Raw genomic sequence first — 20,628 nt, forward strand, 5'->3', positions numbered from 1 at the left:
CATCTCTCTCGCAATATCATTAATGAGAGATAGCAGGATTAAAATGGCATCATCTGTAAGTAGCAACTGTTTATAATAACACCATTAATCTTGGAAAGGTGATATTTATGTCCAAGATGACCATATTGCAGTGTATGTTAAATGGTTCATTGCAGAGAATAAAGCACATCTATTGTACAATACCAGGTTTTGAAACATCGTCTCCCTTGTTTGTTTATGGGTAGCTAAAAAAATCATTTGGGGAGAATATAGATCCACCTGTACAGTAACTCAGCCTTTGAAAAATACATGGGGGAACCTTTAATTTCTCTCCAATTCATCTTATACATGGGTGATTGAATTATATTGAAGGCCTGCTGCTTTACCAATAATAGGGAAATGATTGCATGTCCTAATGTAAACTGTATCCAATGTACAAGATCTCCTAAATTCCATAAAGCAAAATACATTCACTAAATGTCGACTGTTTTCTTTTACATTATATCAATACACTAAGAAATGGAATGTTAAAACCATATCCAATATAGATCACCTTTGTATTCCTCAGCTAGGAAAAAGGACAAATGAGTAATTTGTTACATGTGAGCCTACAGAGGAAGAGGTTCTATTTCAACTGTCAAAGGTAAAGACAAATAAGTCAATGGGACCTGATGGAATACACCCAAAGTTATTAAAAGAGCTTAGTGGTGTACTAGCAAAACCATTAACATATTTATTTATCCAATCATTGTTAACAGTAGTCCCAGAAGATTGGAAGTTGGCGAATGTTTTGCCCATTCACAAGAAAGGTAGTTGGGAGGAGTCAGGCAACTATAGGCCAGTAAGCCATACTTCAGTAGTGGGGAAAGTGATGGAAACCATGTTAAAGGATAGGATTGTTGAACATCTAAAATCACATGGATTTCAAGATCAGACACAGCATGGGTTTACTTCAGGGAGATCATGCCAAACTAATCTTATTGATTTTTTTGATTGAGTAACTAAAATAATAGATCAGGGTGGCGCAGTAGACATTGCTTACCTAGATTTCAGTAAGGCTTTTGACACTGTTCCACATAGAAGGCTTATCAACAAACTGCAATCTTTAAGTTTGGATTCCACTATTGTTGAATGGGTAAGGTAGTGGCTGAGTGACAGACAACAAAGGGTTGTAGTCAATGGAGTATATTCGAAGCATGGTCTTGTCACCTGTGGGGTACCTCAGGGATCTGTACTTGGCCCTATTCTCTTTAATATTTTTATTAGTGATATGGCAGAAGGTCTTGATGGTAAGGTATGCCTTTTTACTGATGATAATTAGATATGTAACAGGGTTGATGTTCCAGAAGGGATAAGTCAAATGGCAAATAATTTAGGTAAACTAGATAAATGGTCAGAGTTGTGGCCGCTGACATTTAATGTGGATAAGTGCAAGATAATGCATCTTGGACATAAAAACCCAAGGGCAGGGTAGAGAATATTTGATAGAGTCCTAACCTCAACATCTGAGGAAAGGGATTTAGGGGTGATTATTTCTGATGACTTAAAGGTAGGCAGACAATGTAATAGAGCAGCAGTAAATACTAGCAGAATGCTTGGTTGTATAGGGAGAGGTATTAGCAGTAGAAAGAGGGAAGTGCTCATGTCATTGTACAGAACACTAGTGAAACCTCACTTGGAGTATTGTACGCAGTACTGGAGACCGTATCTCCAGAAGGATATTGATAATTTGGAGAGAGTTCAGAGAAGGGCTTCTAAACTAGTTCATGGTATGCAGGATAAAACTTACAAGGAAAGGTTAAAGGATCTTAACATGTATAGCTTGGAGAAAGACGAGACAGGGGGTATATGATAGAAACATTTAAATATATAAAGGGATTTAACACAGTAAAGGAGGGGACTATATTTAAAAGAAGAAAAACTACCACAACATGAGGACATAGTCTTAAATTAGAAAGGCACAGGTTCAAAATAATATCAGGAAGTATTACATTACTGAGAGGGTAGTGTATGCATGTAATAGCCTTGCAGCTGAAGTGGTAGAGGTTAACACAGTAAAGGAGTTTAAGCATGCGTGGGATAGACATAAGGCTATCCTAGCTATAAGATAAGGCCTTGGAATAATGAAATTATTTAGAACATTGGGCAGACTAGATGGGCCAAATGGTTCTTACCTGCCGTCACATTCTATGTTACTTTGTTTCTTATTTTATCATGCAAAATAACTACACATTTTATTTGTATGCACTATACATATATATATATATATATATATATATATATATATATACATATTCAAAAATTCTAATTGATTTTCTCACACTTCCTGGGTGGTATATATTCCTCACCTTCGGTCCTCTACCAGAGGCCAGGGAGTTTGAGGGTTCTGCGCAGTATCTTAGCTGTTCCTAGAACTGCACTCATCTGGACAGCGATCTAAGATGTCCCACCTGCAATCTGTTGAAGCTACTCCCAAAGTTTTTACCACTTGCTCTGTAAATGGAACTTTAATCACACACACAGGAGGCTCTTGCGGGTTTTAGAATACTGTTAACAGAGTAAGAGATTCTAAATTAAAAAGACTGTGCAATAAAGTAACCTAAAATATTTAGATTCTTATTCAGGAAGTGTTTAGGAAGGCTGTTTAAGTCACATGTACGGGAGGTGTGCCTAGGACTGCTTAAACAAATGGATTTAACTCATAAATGGCAGAGAATTGATAAGTTAGACTGCATGGGTATGATCTATACATCAAAACTATTTAATTAAGCTAAAATTGTTTTGGTGACTATTGTGACCCTCTAATTACTACAAAACAAGTTCCCTTGTAACAGACAATAAAACCGATGTCTAGATTTTCTGCATGCCTGTGCCTGTGTTGCTGTAGAGGTGAACTGACTTTCAATCATTAGAAAGGGAAAGTATTTTGGTTTTCACAAAATGCTAAATACCTTATGGCTGTTTGCAGAATGTGATATTCTAGGTTTTGCAAGTTTTTCAATTTAATTATGAAAACAGTTGTCCTACACTTCTCCAGTTGTCCTACACATGTTCATACATATTTATTAGTTCTGAGTAATGGGATCATCCGTCATCTCAGTGTACTGCTATATTACAAGCCTAAAAATTAGTAGAATAACGGAGTATGTTCTGAACATTAAATTTTTATTGTTGGTAGTGTAAGGATTATAAAAATTAACTATCTATCCATCCATCCATCTATCCATCCTCCTTAACCACATGGGAATAATCGCTATTACTCTTCCATCTAGATTTTCTTTAGTATCCTGGGAATTAGTGATAGGGGAGGGAACACATACCCCAGATCGAATTTCCATGCTTCCGTGGCCCATGAAATGTGGGTCCCACATCAGGGAGAAGAATTGAGGAACCTGAGAGTTCCTCCTGCTGGCCATGAGGTCAATCTGAGGCAAGCCACTCTGGATAGTCAGGAGATCGAAAACCTTTGGGTTCTGCCTCCATTTGCCTGGATTAATATGGGATCAGCTTACATAGTCCACAAGGATATTCTCTGAACTTGAAAAATGTACAGCTTTGAGACCGTTTGCATCTGTTGTCTGTTTTGTCCAAGGTGTTTCTATCATGCGAATAAACTTTGGCATATATGATGGCTCTTAATTCTCTTAGGTTTGAGTTTCCTCACTGGGGCCGATCATGTGCCTAGGGTCCAGATTAGTAACATATGTAACCCCCATTCCTTATATACTGCCATCTGTCATAAATGTTTGCCAGACAGGTTCTTCTAAGGGAAATCCTTTGAGAAGGTTTTTTTCTTGGAGCCACCACCTCACTTGGCGATGAGAAATCTGAATCAATATATTCCAGTTACTTTTCCCTTTGTTGAACTGAGTCAAGTAATTCATTTGAATAGGTCTCGTGTTCTACTGAGCCCAGCGAATGAGACCTATTGTCGAGGTGAGGGAACCTGCTCATATATATTCTTGTCAAATATTTTTTATTGAAAGATTTAAATTTTTAACAACAATAATAATTATCATTGTATAACAATGAAATATATAGAATAAAAAATAAGAATACAAATAAATCAAACAAGCAAGAAGAAACAGGGGGAACAATATTCATTGATTGTGAAATTGATAACATATGCATTATGAAAAACTCTACATAGTGTCAAGTAAGGTGTAAAAGCACTTTACATGCACTGGTGATAAATAGTATACATTGTGTATATGAACAGAACAAGAGTAAAAGATAAACACATAAACTACAATAGAGCAAAAATGTTATCACAAATAATATTTACATTTGACATTATCATCCCATATGCTCCAATGGTAAGTGAATGATTCTTTTGTGTTTGATGGCAATCTGAGGTGCATCTCATAGCATTTATTCTCTAATGCCTATGTTAATATCTCTCTAATAGCAGGACCTACGTCAGACTTCCAATAATGTGGTATTACCATAGTGGTCACTATCAAGATGTGGCCTACCATTATCTTATCGACTTTGGTAACGCTTTCAGGAAATGACTTGAATAAACATAGTTCTGGAGTCAAAGTCACAACAGAAGGAGTTATATCCATGATTATTTAATGTACATTCTTCCAAAATAATTGCAAACGTGGACAATGCCACCAAATATGTGAATATGTGCCTGTCTGCCCAGCAGAGATTTGCAGAATTGGGGTATATTTTCTGGAGCCTGGATGGAGTCAGATATCACTGATATAACAATTTATAGTGGTTCTCCAAATGAGCCGAACATTGGGTGATAACTTTCAAATTGAAAGAAATAGCCAACCAGTCACCCAAATTTCTTTCTGGAGATCCCTCTCCCGTTCGACTATGTAATCCAATTTGGTTTGGGGCCTAGCATTGATATAGGAATAACATAATGATATAGTACTTTTTCTTCCCGGGTTATCAATATACATTTTTTCTGTATGGGACTTCTCTAAATAAGTATATCTTTGGTCTATTGGACTTCAAATATCATATTGGGACTTCAAATATCTTGCTTAATCTGATAACTACAATCTCATATTTAGTGGAATCTGAATCTTCTAAATCATGTTTTAATCTAAATTTGTCAAATTGTAACAATAATTTATTTGAGAAAAAAACATCCAGTTTATGTAGAGAGAGGGACCCCCAGAAATCAATATCAACCCCAGAAATATCATATTTTAAAATGGACCCTGATTTTAGGGTGCAAATTAAGTGTTAACCATAAAAGTTCTTTAATTGAATGTGGAAGTAACTTTTATTTTTGAGTTAAAAATCACTTAGTTAATCAGTCAGATTAAACTTAAAGGAACACTATAGGGTCAGGAACATAAACATGTATTCCTGACCCTATAGTGTTAAATTCACCATCTAGCCCCCCCTGGCCCCTCATGCCTCCATAAATATAGCAAAATCTTACTTGTATTCAAGCCTGAAGCTGTAACTCTGCATGCTGTTTGCTGACATCATCAGAAGTGGTGGCCTGATCCAATCACAGTGCTTCTCCATAGGATTGGCTGAGACTGACAAGGAGGCAGATCAGGGGAAGAGCCAGCATAATTCAAACACAGACCTGGCCAATCAGCATCTCCTTATAGAGATGAATTTAATCAATTAATCCCTATGAGGAAAGTTCAGTGTCTGCATGCAGAGGGAGGAGAAGCTGAATGTTTGGATGCATTTTAGGCAGCCATGACCCAGGAAGGATCTCTAACAGCCATCTGAGGAGTGGTCAGTGAAGTTATCACTAGGCTGTAATGTAAACACTGCATTTTCTCTGAAAAGACACAGTGTTTACAGCAAAAAGCCTGAAGGTAATGATTCTACTCACCAGAACAAATTCAATAAGCTGTAGTTGTTCTGGTGACTACAGTGTCCCTTTAAAGGCATGTGCAGCTTTGATTTTCAAAATAATAACTTTGAAAATCAGGTACCCCCAAACCACCATTCACTCTGAGATGTTGCAGTTTGATCCTACTAGGTTTTCCTGACGAGAAATACTTTATTATAGACAAATTACGTTTCCTAAAAAATGAAAATGGAAAGTGCGATGGCCCTTAAAGGGACACTATAGTCACCTGAACAACTTTAGCTTAATGAAGCAGTTGTGGTGTATAGAACATGCCCCTGCAGCCTCACTGCTCAATCCTCTGCCATTTAGGAGTTAAATCCCTTTGTTTATGAACCCTTGTCACACCTCCCTGCATGTGACTTGCACAGCCTTCCATAAACACTTCCTGTAAAGAGAGCCCTATTTAGGCTTTCTTTATTGCAAGTTCTGTTTAATTAAGATTTTCTTATCCCCTGCTATGTTAAGAACTTGCTAGACCCTGCAAGAGCCTCCTGTATGTGATTAAAGTTCAATTTAGTTCAATTTAGAGATTGAGATACAATTATTTAAGGTAAATTACATCTATTTAAAAGTGAAACCAGTTTTTTTTCATGCAGGCTCTGTCAATCATAGCCAGGTGAGGTGTGGCTAGGGCTGCATAAACAGAAACAAAGTGATTTAACTCCTAAATGACAGTGAATTGAGCAGTGAAATTGTAGGGGAATGATCTATACACTAAAACTGCTTTATTTAGCTAAAGTAATTAAGGTGACTATAGTGTTCCTTTAAAAAGTAGTATTTTCGTGAGAATCTTTAATGAATGTATCTTACCCAGCCATGATATCTCCAGCTCCCCCCAAGTAAGCCACATGTAAGTCCCTCCACTCAAAATTGAAGGCATCCCCCAGACCATCCATGACAGACCGTGGAACATAAAAGGGCAAAGCCTGAGTCTTAGTTTGGTTGAGTTTATAATAGGAAACAACCCTGCCTCGTGCCATTAGTAAGTGATTTTTTTTTTTTTTTTAGATTAAACCCATGGCCAACACTTTAACTGTTGGATGATGACAGAGAGAAAATATTACATTTACTAGTGGAGTTGTAAAACCAAATTTGAATAAAACTTCTTTCAAGTATCCCAAATGTATTCTATAGAATGCCTTCTCCTCGCCCAATGAAAGAAGCAGAGAAGGTGCACGATCTGTTCTAATGTGATCAATATTATTGATAAACCTCCTAGTGCCGTCCGTGTCTGTCTAACTCATATCCAGCCTGATAATTTTTAACAAATTTAGGGATTATTTTGGCCAACCTAGTAGCTAAAACTGGCGTACAATTTGGTATCATTGTTGAGCATTAAAATAGGCAGAAAACTAGCACATTTATTTAGATCCTTACCCGGCTTGGGAAGAGTCACAATCTGGGTGCACAGTGCTTCACTGGGTATCCCACATTTATTTTAATACAAAATTACATAGCCCAGTCAAGTGTGGGACCAAAATAGTCAAAAATGTCCTGTAGTAGTGTATGGAAAAAGCATCTGGTCACAGTGCCTTACCAGTAGGAGTATTTTAATTGCCTCCAACACCTCATACTAGGTTATAGCTAAATTTGGAGTCTCCAATTTATATTGGGAAATTTTCGGAAGCTGCATTTTATTTAAAAATAAATAATTGTGTCCACATTAGGTTGACTTATGTTTGGATGCGAATTAAGATTGTAAAAGGACTTATAGTAGTTTGCGAATAAATTGCTAATTTTGGTTGGATATACTATTTTTTCACTGCTATAATTTACAAAATATTCTAGATTGAGCCATCTTATGTCTCAATTTGGAGGCAAGCGTTGGTGAGGCTTTATTCCTTTTAGAGTAAAAACTTAAACGTTTCAACATCAAGCTTGTATGAGCCAATTGTATAGGGTCAATTTGTTGCTCTATGTCCTTCATCATAGCCAATAATGAGGGGGATGGGCCAAATTTATTTGCCTGATTTAAGTTGTATGAATCCCTTTCCAAAGGTTTCAAATTTCTAGTTTTTTTTTCAAGCAGGATGCCATTGAATATAGTGACCTCTCATAACTGATTTGTAAGCATTCCAAACTATTTCAAGAGCCAGGTCCAGATCCAAATTATTCAAAGTAATTAGTGAGGGTAGTTTCAGCTATAATTTATTTTCAAGTTCTAAAGTCAAGTTGTCAATTAATCTCCACGTCTAGAATCAGTGAGAGGGACTCAGAAACATGTAACATTACCGTTGCAGGGTAAGACCAATTGATGTCCAATATTTCAGACCTTAATACATTATGCAAAGTTGTCTCATCAACCAAAAACCTATCGATATTTGTGAGTACATGTTATACTGCACTGATTGATAAGTTATCAACACTCCAGTAACCATATCTTTTTTCACATTAGTGCTACACCATTTGATTTAGTCTTTCTCATTATATCCAATTCGTTATTAATCACAAAGTATGTTTCACGGCACAAAATCAGTCTCCATTTTCATTCGCCCAGAACTTTCTTAACAATGTTCTTTAAATAATTTAATTTGGCCCGCATTTGTAAAGTAAATGTTGGTCGCTGTAAAGTTATATTGTTAATCTTACCTACCCAAATAAGGAATCTTCCTCAGAGTCATCAATTACTTTAGCAGTCTGGTAGGCTACATACCTACTAAACAAGATTGACATCCCTCTTGATTTGGTTTTAAAGGTAGAATGAAATTGGACTTTGAAATTTCTAAAATTCTCATCACACTAATTGCATCCCTTCGAGTTTAAGGCCTAAGATTGTTTCACCATCTGGAAGATATACTGATCTATGCCTCATCTAATCAGACAGCAATTGTCCACACCAAGCTCATATATATTCTGGCCGAGATACTTGATTTTGGTAGAATTAAGTTCACCTTGTTCCTGCCCCTGTTTAGTCCTTCTGGAGATATGATGATCAGTGTTGATGGTGTCCATTTAAGCCCCAAAAAGGATGGAGTGGTGAGATGGGGGTTAGTGGGCTCTTCTCCAGCTTAATGATCAAGCAGCATACCTGAAGGCAGGATAAGGCTAGCTTGGTGTGGAGAATTGCTGTCTGATGAGATGATCAGTGAAAGATAGTGAAGATAGTGAAAGATTCAAATGTCTTGAACTAGAAGGAATGCAATTAGGGTGATAAGTATTTTGGAAAATGTCCTGAGAGCAATATGGGAGGTAAAAATGGAGCTTAGCAAAGCTAGAAGGGAGAGAGATAGGAAAATAAATTAAAGGTTATTCAGCAGTACTCATGTCTCCTAATATGTTTCATATTCAAAAGGTGGACAATTAAGGGCTTCTGGTGGAGCCAAGCCAATTCACAACAGGACATAATGATATCAGACAAAAGATCCAAAGTACTAATTTTGGATCTGACCCACTTTGTCCTGCTCATACGGGCTGTTAAATGGTCCTTCGGGTACAGAGAGGCTGAACAGTTCCTGGGAGACCCATGGTACACAAACATCCTGTCTTTCCAGCTGAGGACAAGACAACGGACTGCTGCATGCAGTTCCATCCTTGTCTTCAGTATTTCCTGTGCTCGTCTGACTGGGGGTGGAGCTGCCCATAAGTAATAGTGCCATGATTAGCTAGGAATTACAGTCTACTTTAATGATATCCATTGTGTGCACTAGTTAAAGCCAAAAGTTTCCATGGAATTTAGCACAGTAAATGTTTTTTGGTTGTTTTTTTTCTCGACAATTAGGCATCTTCTATCTAAATGTATTATTTTTTTCTTAGTGATAGCTCAAGGTCAACAAAAGGTCAAGGTCCAACTTTTTCTTCAATGTACTGGCTTCGAAGTCCCATTTTAAAATAATCCTTTAATAACCAGAATCCATGTACTTTCCATTGCTTCAAGCCTTGAATTATATTCCAATTTAAACTTGATTATGATTATACTACTTTTACTTTCCACACTTTATTCTTCATATATTGGCACTGACACAATTATCGGCATGGTCTCCACTAATGAAGAGGTATTAATGGATTTCAAAGCCTTTAAGCTTAATAACATTTTAATGAAGTTTGCAAATTTTGCCAAAGATATTACTATTAAAAATGTTGATCACCTGAGACTCTTGGCAATCCCTTATAGAAATTAGCATGCAGATTGGCAGGCCTTCAACAGGCTTTTCTTTCCTTAATTAAATACCACGCTGTCTGCAAGGTACAAAACAAAGTTAGAATTTACAAGTAGCAACAAATGGAAGTTGGTGGTTCACTGTTGTAATGTATATGTTATGTACTTCCTTTTACCTTGGTATTTTCCTCCCTGTTATACATGCTTGTAAATTGTGTTAAAGGGACACTCCAAGCACCATAACCACTACAGTGCATCATAGCGCTGCCCCCATTGTAAGGCGCTAAAGAATGAATGAATGACTGACTTCTGGATTTAGCCTATTGCCTGCTGCTCAGTGGAGCAGCACTCGGCCAGACGGTAAGAAGTCAAAATATTCTAAAATGTGCTGGAGTGGTTATGGTGCTTTGAGCATTCCTTAAATGGAATCTCCTGGTGGAGAGTAGTGCTTACCACCTATCCACTATCTGCTCAGCTTCTCTGATGTATTTATAGTATGCAGGGCAGGCCCAAAACATTTGCTGCCTGGGTTGAAGGATGAAATGCTGCCCTTCCCCCGGTCCTCCCCCCACACCTCACGCACATCCATTATGTTATGCAGTGTGTGTAGTGAATGCAGTGTCTGTGTAGGAGATGCAGTGTGTGCATTTATATAGTGGATACAGAGAGTGTGTGTGTGTGTAGTGGATGTAGTGTGTGTGTGTATTAGATGCGGTATCTGTGTGTCATCGGTGCAGTGTCATGGATGTAATGTGTATTGAATACATTGTCTGTGTGTGTCTGTGTGTGTGTGTGTATAGTGGAGGCAGGTTGGTGGGAGTGTGGCAGGCTGTGAGGGTAACAGTGGTGGGAGGCAGGTTATAGGTGTGACAGTGAGGTAGGCAGGCTATAGAGTGACAGTAGGGGAGGCAGGTTATGGGAGTGACAGTGGAGGAGGTAGGTTATGGGGAGGCTGTCACAAGCCTCCCCACACTCACATACCTTTTTTAGTACTTCTTTCCCTGTTGGTCTAGGTTATAGGGGTGACAGTAAGGGAGGCAGGCTATGGGGTGTCAGCAGGGACGTTTTAGCCGCGAGGCAAGCAAGGCATTTGCCTTGGGCGGCATTTTCCAGGGGGCAGCAAAAAAAGCCGCCCCCAAATGCCCAGGGCAAATGTCTTGTTAGCCATGCGGCTAACTGACATGCTGGGCTGGCAGGCGGCTGGCGAGGGAGAGCTCCCCCTGAGCAGTCTACTCAGCTCCCTCGTGCACCGCAGAGTGAGGCTGGGAGCCGGAAGATGACGTCATATTCCGGCTTCCAGCCTCACTCTGCGGCGCACGAGGGAGCTGAGCAGACAGCTCAGAGGAAGTGCTCTCTCGCCAGCCGCCTGCCCGCCAACGCCGCCCGCCCTGCAACCAGCCCAGAAGCCAGACTGGCAGCCCCACTAGACCCCAGGGAGATAGAGAACCCCCCCAGCATTCCCAAAGGTAAGGATAAAAAAATACAAGTGTTAATGTGAGTGAGTGTGTGTGTGTGTGTGTATGTCTGTCTGTTAGTGAGTGTGAGTGTTTCTGTGTGTGTGTGTGTCTGTCTGTTAGTGGGTGTGTGTGTGGTCTGTCTGTGTGTGTGTGTATGTCTGTTAGTGAGTGTGAGTGTGTCTGTTAGTGTGTGAGTGAGTGTGTGTGTATGTCTGTCTGTTAGTGAGTGTGTCTGTTAGTGTGTCAGTCTGTTAGTGTGTGTGTGTATGTCTGTTAGTGAGTGTGAGTGTGTCTCTTAGTGTGTGAGTGTGTGTATGTCTGTCTGTTAGTGTGAGTGTGTCTGTTAGTGTGTGAGTGTGTGTATGTCTGTCTGTTAGTGAGTGTGTGTGTGTGTCTGTTAGTGAGTGTGAGTGTGTCTGTTAGTGTGTGAGTGTGTATGTCAGTGAGTGTGAGTTTGTCTGTTAGTGTGTGTGTGTGTGTTTGTTAGTGAGTGTGTCTGTTAGTGTGTGAGTGTGTGTGTGTGTGTTTGTTAGTGAGTGTGAGTGTGTCTGTTAGTGAGTGTGTGTTTCTGTTAGCTAATGTAGTAAAAATGAAAATCCAGCGCACTCACTTGTCTACTAAACTGTTATTATGGTGCTGAACAATTTTCTTAGTTTTATTAAAAACACCTAATCTAGGCAAAACAATAATGGGGGTTTAGTCACATTATATGATCATACATTGCATAAGCCTGCCACAAACGTCAATGTACCCCATCGTTGGCAGGTCCTACTCTGTCTGCTAAATGAGCTACTCACTTGGGGAAATCCTTCCATCTCGAGTTCTCTGCAGTACAAGACTTAAATAGGGTCCTGAGATGAGGCACCTGTAACAGGGAGGGGTGCAAAACCAAGGAGCTGGCTAGACTCCTAAATATATACATATATGAGAAAAAGGGGTTTGGCTGCACTCACCTAAACATGCTTAAATGGGGTGCTGCTGGGGGCCAATAAGTACAGTAAAAATGAAAATCCAGCGCACTCACTTGTCTACTAAACTGTTATTATGGTGCTGAACAATTTTCTTAGTTTTATTAAAAACACCTAATCTAGGCAAAAAATAATGGGGATTTAGTCACATTATATGATCATACATTGCATAAGCCTGCCACAACGTCAATGTACCCCATCTTTGGCAGGTCCTACTCTGTCTGCTAAATGAGCTACTCACTTGGGGAAATCCTTCCATCTCTGTTAGCTAATGTATGCATATCAGTCAGTGAATGTGTGTGTATTTAGAAGGTGGGGTGGGGCGGGGGGCAGGGTTGGGGAGGGGGAATCGGGCGCCTGAGTTTTGTCCTGCCTAGGGCAGCACAAAACCAGGATACACCACTGGGTGTCAGTAGGGAAGGCAGGTTATGGGAGTGACAGTGAGGGAGGTAGGTTATAGGGAGACTGTCACAAGCCTCCCCACACTCACATACCTTTTTTAGTACTTCTTTCCATGGTGGTTACCCCGCCGGGGGTGAGCTGCAGACCACGTTCTCACACGCTCCAGTCAGAGCGTTGCCATGGTAATCCACGGCAACGCTCAGGGAGCTTGCGAGCCTTCTATTACATGGTCAGCAGCTCACACCCAGCAGACTGCTGGAGGGTCTGTGCACCAGGTGGCATACAGGGAATGCCGCCAGGCCCCCTTCTGATCACCGGGGACCCAACAGATCAGTCTGCCCCAAGGTGATTTAGGAGGCCACCTATATGTAGCAGAGGTGGCCCGGGGTGGCAAAATGCCGCCCTTGTTAAAGTGCCGTCTGGGGCCATTGCCCCAGTCCATCCTATGGATAGTATTTCACATGTTATATGGAAGATTGAACATCTACTGTTGAGGCATTGACTGCCTCATATTTCCTTAAACATCCCTTTTCAAGTTCTTATATACTTTCAAAAAGTTTGCTTTAAAACGGTGAGCCATGAATATTGATAGTAGCATAGTGACACAGCATAACGCTGCCTTCATATGATTGGAGTAACATTACACCCTCGTTAAAAAGTTATAGTTTTTAATAACTTGGCAAAGTAATGTTTTGGGTAAGATTAGGGAGAGGCATGAAATATAATAAATAAAAATAATAAATAAAGTAAACCACATAATAAACATTAACATAAATATATAGAACAGATAACTCCTTCCATCATCATTCAGATCCTGTCCACAACCTCTCAATGCTGGAGCCATCATGTTGATTCCAGACTCACTCTTGTAATATTCATGATGTATTATGTCATTGACATCCTTTCTATGTTTCGCCATTTTGAATTAACATCAAATCATATTTAAAATTATCCACAAAATCTAATAACAAGACTTTATTCTTAAGAGGAAACATTAATGGTCTTTGATTATTGGTAGTACAGGTGGTAAACTTTTTCAACTCCTCTTGACCATTTTCTCTATTTCATGAACAAATTAAACTTTTGATAAATTTCTGAATTTGTATGCTTCACTTGGAATAAAATTTAGACTTAATTACATTCAATTTTTTAGAAGACACTGCTTCAAAATGTTATGTTTTTTTATTTTATTTATATCTGAATTAGATTAAGTGCTCTCTCTGTGTGAGTGCCATTCGTATGGCCAATTGCCATGTGCTGGAGAAAACGGCAGCCGTCTTGTCGCACGGAAAGAGGCAGCGGGACTTGGTCGTCGAGTGTCTGGAACTAAAATCGGACACTTGACTTTACGAATGCCAGTCAACTTTGCGAACACCTGCTTCTTTTCACCGATCAGCCAGGAAAACGCTATTTGGTAGGTTTGTTTGGTTTTAGAACTCCCGAAATGGACCAAACGCTACCTCTGAAACTGTGGACCTGTTTTGGGCATAAAACCGTGTGTGCTGTCGATCAAATTATGATTTCCATGGAAATCCCAAACCCCTGAACCGATCTGGGTGATTTTTGGATATGTTGGTCCCTCAGATTGGGGCTATCAGGGAATGTGACTTTTGTGGGGTTTCCATGTGTTTTGGGGGACCTTTCAGGGTGTTGTTAAAATGTATGTTTTCTGTGCCTGGAGATAATGGAGTTTAGTACAGTTCCTGACTCAATTTTCTCTCAGGCACAGGGGAGGTATTACCCTGTTTTGTGTGGGAGTATCCTGGACTTGAGAGCCAATTTAATTACAGTGTGTACTTTGCCATAGTCTCCTCTCAGGTTCAGCAGGGAATGCCCCTGGAACGGGAGTTGGGAAACCCCTTACATGGGGAGTTGCATATAAACCGGCCAGTTGGCCTAAATAAATGCATTCCTGTTGTACCCTTCATCTAGTCTAGGCTGATGTTTGGGTATACGTCTGATTGCTTGGGGAATATACTTGGATACTGCATTTTCTTCTGGAGAATGTTCGAATCAACACCCAAACTACAAGTTATAATCACTCAGCCTTTAGCGGTTCGGGAGGAAATGAAAGCGAATGGGTATCTGAAATACCAGCGTTCGTAACAACGAAGATTTTAGGAGCTGAGTAAAGTAGCCTCCTGTTGAAACATTTGGTACAGATAACTGAGGCGATTTAAAGGAAAACTGTAGTCACCTAAATTACTTTAGCTAAATAAAGCAGTTTTAGATCATCCCCCTGCAATTTCACTGCTCAATTCACTGTATTTAGGAGTTAAATCACTTTGTTTCTGTTTATGCAGCCCTAGCCACACCTCCCCTGGCTATGATTGACAGAGCCTGCATGAAAAAAAAAAACTGGTTTCACTTTCAAACAGATGTAATTTACCTTAAATAATTGTATCTCAATCTCTAAATTGAACTTTAATCACATACAGGAGGCTCTTGCGGGGTCTAGCAAGCTATTAACATAGCAGGGGATAAAAAAATCTTCATTAAACAGAACTTGCAATAAAGAAAGCCTAAATAGGGCTCTCTTTACAGGAAGTGTTTATGGAAGGCTGTGCAAGTCACATGCAGGGAGGTGTGACTAGGGTTCATAAACAAAAGGATTTAACCCCTAAATGGCAGAGGATTGAGCAGTGAGGCTGCAGGGGCATGTTCTATACACCAATACTGCTTCATTAAGCTAAAGTTGTTCAGGTGACTATAGTGTCCCTTTAAACATTTTTTAATCTGCAAAGCAAATTGATTTGGGATTCGTAAATCTGCAGTGGCCTCTGTTGCAAATCAATAATAAACTATTTTAATTTTAGAAATGGACTGCAGCGTGAGTATATCTCGATATTGCTCTTTAATAATTTTAGAGGTAATTATGAATGGCTTAGCTTGGGATTGTATTATATTTCAAATTACGGTGTGATCTGTATTCTGTAAAATCCAAAGATGAGTAATGACCCAGACTGTTTGCAGTACCTAGAGACTATGTGTTGGCAGAATGCAATGAATCACACAGTAGTGTGGTAATGCATGTCTGGGAAATATTCTATGCATGTCAAAACAATATTTGCTGGAAAGATGAACACCAGATATGATAACTACAGAACAACATTAATTTTATGCAGCCTGGCACATTGCTGTAGATTAAAATAAAGCAATCACTACATTGCAATAAATTGAAATACATTTTGTTTGGTAAAAATCTTCTGTGGCATGGTCTGGAGATAACATTGTAGGCTGGTTTCAATTCTGTGTCAGGATTTTTCTTGGAGACAATTGGAGAATTTTTGGAGATGACCAATACCTTTGAATACTTGATCGATGTTAACACTAAGAAGTTACAATAACTAATAGTGTTTAGCACAAATTTGTCAGAGGGAAGATAATACTCCTGCACATTCTACAACACAACATTTTAAAATGATAAAAAGCAATCACTGAATTTGTCTCCTGATAAAAGCAAATAACATTTCAATAAATACAATACCAATATACTTGACACATAAGTGAAAATCAGCAGGAAATGTATTGAACATGTTGTCCTGATGGCATAGCAAGTTATCATTTATCTATAAGAATCTATATCTATTTTATCTATATCTATTTTCTTTTCCTAATACATGTTCTTCGGTATATTGCTGTGCATGCAGGTCTACTTTATTAGTTATGCTAACAGATGTTTGTTAAGCAATATTACATTTTAAATATTTTGACGCAGCAGTTATACTATGTTATTGGTGTTTATATATGTCAGAGGAATCTGAGCCATTTCTAAAGAAAATAGATACATCAAATAATACAGAAGGGACATTATATTTACAAGGTGATTTACCAAAGTAACAATTCAAAGTCAATTTCTAATTTAAGGCCTTTGCAGCCAAATTGAAACCATAGATAACTTAGAAAATTTTTCCAGTTTGAAAACTTGAAATTTACTTTGAATTTACCTTTAATTCTCACTTTAGTGAATAAGTAAGTATTAGTAAATGAGAAAACGCAACACGAAGGACGTCAACCTCCATCAACATACTTAAGATCATTCGTGCAAAAAAACACAAAAACAAAATAAAACGAGGAAAACAATGTAAATGTATTATTACTATCCACTGTTTCTTTGTGTATTTTACTTTCATCCAACAAATGATGGCCTGTATCCCACAAGATTCACCTGGGAGATATATTTTCAGTCTGCTAATTACTCTAGAATATTAAACATATTACTCTGTAATATTCAACATCTGGGCTGTCTTTGGGTTTAATTATTTTTATGTTTTTAAGCAGGATACACTCTGGGCTTCTTTTAACATATCATATATACTACATCGTATTTATTCTAACAGGGTGAGAGGGTGAGAATTCAAAGTGAATTCCAAATTTAGGGTCAAAATTGTGAGACTGGAAAATTCTCTAAGTCAGCTATGATTTCAATTCCACTACTCTGGCCTTCAATTTGAAAGACATTTTGAATTCACACTTTTAGATGTTGAAACTCTTATGATATGCTGGATTTGTATGTAGGGTGCCTGTATGCTTGTAATTCCAAGGGGCTCCTTGCTCACTTCCAGAATAAGGACAAATCAAGTGAGAAGTACCTTTTTCAGCAATGTTGTGAATTTAATCAGCTGACACTCTCAGCCTTTAAGAGGCACCCGTTCTAAAGTTCCAGATTGAAGCCTTGGACTGAAACTGTCATGGCCGTTACCAGTAATTCCTGTCTCTTCCGGGTTGACGGACTGTAGCCACACCCCCTCTCTGACGCGGTCTCATCACGCTACATAATGCGACCGCGCCAGACACCAGACGCTGGATTAATGAACAGCGTCCCGCGGAATTTAACCGGCTGCCACCTTTCTCTGCAACTTACCTGTGTACCGAACCGAACTGATACTCGACTAACCTCCTTCTCCTTCCCTCGACCACAGCTAGTACCTGGACTCCTCTCGACCTATCTTCCATGGAACCTCCCCGGAGGGGACTCTGGGATCAATGTCAACCTCTGGAAGCTAAGTTATCGTTTATACGAACTTTTCCTCAGATTCTTAAACAATCATTCTTCGGTCTGCTCTCAAGTTCTCCTATCTTTAGTGCTGTAAACCCGCTCATTAACCATTAAGGCTCCAGCTGATTTCGGATCCTACTATAAAGCTAAAACAAATCACTGCTGGTTAAATCTTCATTATAATTCCTTCATTTACTTTAATTATTGCAATTCAAATTGTACAAGTGGCAATAAGAAACCGCTCATCAATATTGGAGCAATTAAAGATACAGCACCTATGTTTTCTTCAATCAATAATTAAAGACACAGTACCAGTAAATTCTATATTGAATTGGCATTTCTTATATTATCCTCTTTAATTCTGAATCCTCAATCATTTACATTGAAATCTGCAGTTGAGCTCCATCTCAATCTATGTGAGCGTGACAGAAACAAAAGTGTAGAGGCAGAGCTGATGGGGGGCAGATACAAGACTTTGTGTTTAAACTGTTCATTAATGGTTTGATGCTGGAAGGTAAGCAGGCACCCCGAAACTCATTCCACCAGAACAATGTATTCAGATGAAGTTGTTATGGTGCCTGTAGTGTTCCTTTAACAGAGCAGTAGATAAGAAATTCTAAATTAAGCAGACAGTGCAATAAATAAAGCTTAACAATTAGATCTCTCTTTACAGGAAATGTGCAGGGAGACTGTATAAGGCAGTGGGAGATGAGCTCAGTTTGCATAATTTGCAATTTAACTCCTAAATGGCAGAGGATTGCATTAAATCTATACACCAAAACCGCTGAACCCCTTTCCGACTGCGGACGTACTGGGTATGTCCGACAAAAAAAGGACGTTAACGACAGCGGACGTACCCAGTACATCCGCGGCAAAAAATTACCCCTGGACTTACCTGGATCGGCGATCCTGGTTGGGAGGGACTGCCCGAGACCCCAGCAGTCCCCCTGCAGCACCGGCCACTCCATGTCTTTGGAGTTGCCAGCAGGGGGACTGTCTGAGCTCCTGGCAGCTAAAAGTGTAAAAAAAATATATATACATATATATATTGCACATATATTACATATATAATATATTGTAAACTAATTAAAGCATTTTATAATATATTATACATTTATAATGTATTTATATGATTGCATTATAAGTGTATTTTGAGATATATTTAATTATTTTATAATATATTATACATAAATAGGAAATAAAAGTGTGTGTATATATACAAACACACACACATATTATATAAACATGTATTATGTGTGTGTGTGTGTGTGTGTGTGTATATATATATATATATATATATATATATATATACACACACACATATATATATATATATATATATATATATATATATATATATATATATATATATAGGAAGCAAAAACAAACACACTTATGGTGGGGTAAAAATTGTGATTTAAAACCCCTTCCACCTAAACTCTGTGGATAGTTAATACAATGTTAAACAAACATCTGCACACCAGTTAAGCCATAAGACTTGCTTTTCCCACAGAAATCACAAATCTGCACTGATGTTACTACAGCAAAGGATTCTGGGTGGACATATGCAAAATAGTTTAACATAGAATCACATTTTTTTCTCATTCCATTTTAAACATGGATTCCTTTGAGTCTGTGTTTGCTGTATACAACAGCTTTGAAACACAACTTAGGAAAAGATGCAAAGCCAGTGAACCACTTATGGACAGCTGTTTCATTTTTAATGCAAATCATCAGCATGAGGTTGGTTACTGGTTTGCATAATGAGGCTTGGTAGTGCTTGGAAAGCAAAAACCAAAAAGGTTATGGTGGGGGAAAAATTGTGATTTAAAACCCCTTCTTTTAAAAAATATATACATGTGAAGGGTTATTCAGGGATTCCTGACAGATATCAGAAGTACAATGTAATTTGCGTTAATTTTGAAAAGAAAATGGTTTGGAAATAGCAAAGTGCTACTTGTACTTATTGCCCTATAACTTGCAAAACAAAAGCTAAGAACATGTTAACATTGGGTCTTTCTAAACTCAGGACAAAATTTAAAAACTATTTAGCATGGGTGTTTTTGGCGGTTGTAGATGCGTAACAGATTTTGGGGGTCAAAGTTAGAAAACGTGTGTTTTTTAAAACTTTTTCATCATGTTTTATAATTTGTTTTATATTAAATTATATGATATGATAGAAAGACCCTTTAATGGCGAGAAACATGGTGTATAATATGAGTGGGTACAGTAAATGAGTAAGAGGAAAATTACAGCTAAACACAAACACAGCAGATTTTGATTTAGACCCTGAGAGGCGTATTGTGAATTTATTAATTTCAGGGTTTCACTGGATTACCCAACTCTCAAGCTCCACAGGATATTTCTCCAAGAGTGTACCCCGATAAAATGTCCACTGATTTCAGCGTAGAAAAGCTGAGATTAAATATTGCATCACATTCCTTGATTCCATTTTTGAGAATATGAAACATTATACTTTTCAACTATTATTGGAATCGGGGATTTTTTTTTTGTTTTTGTTGGAAATCTATCCCACTTCAGTTTGTCAATCAATTGACTAAAACTGCACAAATTGCCCAGTGAAGAAGTGTATAAACTATCTTTGTGTTAATATATCGGCCTAATACGCAATGGAATGAGGTTTTACAAAGGAAAAAAAACTTGGGGCTGGTCAGCTGTTAATGAGTATGAAAGAGAAGCCAAGAGAACTGGGAGGAAGGGAAAACAGCTGAAACAAGAAGCTGGGCACTAGTTCTCACTCTGGCCAATTTCTTTATGGCCATTGGCCTATTGTTGCCCCGAGGGCCGGTTCAAAAAATTTGAGTACACAGGCGAAGATTATTTTTGTGCCCCCTCCCCCCAAAGCATCTTCACCTGTGTGCCTC

The sequence above is a fragment of the Pelobates fuscus genome, chromosome 2 (assembly GCF_036172605.1).
Source record: "Pelobates fuscus isolate aPelFus1 chromosome 2, aPelFus1.pri, whole genome shotgun sequence".
Taxonomy (NCBI): domain Eukaryota; kingdom Metazoa; phylum Chordata; class Amphibia; order Anura; family Pelobatidae; genus Pelobates; species Pelobates fuscus.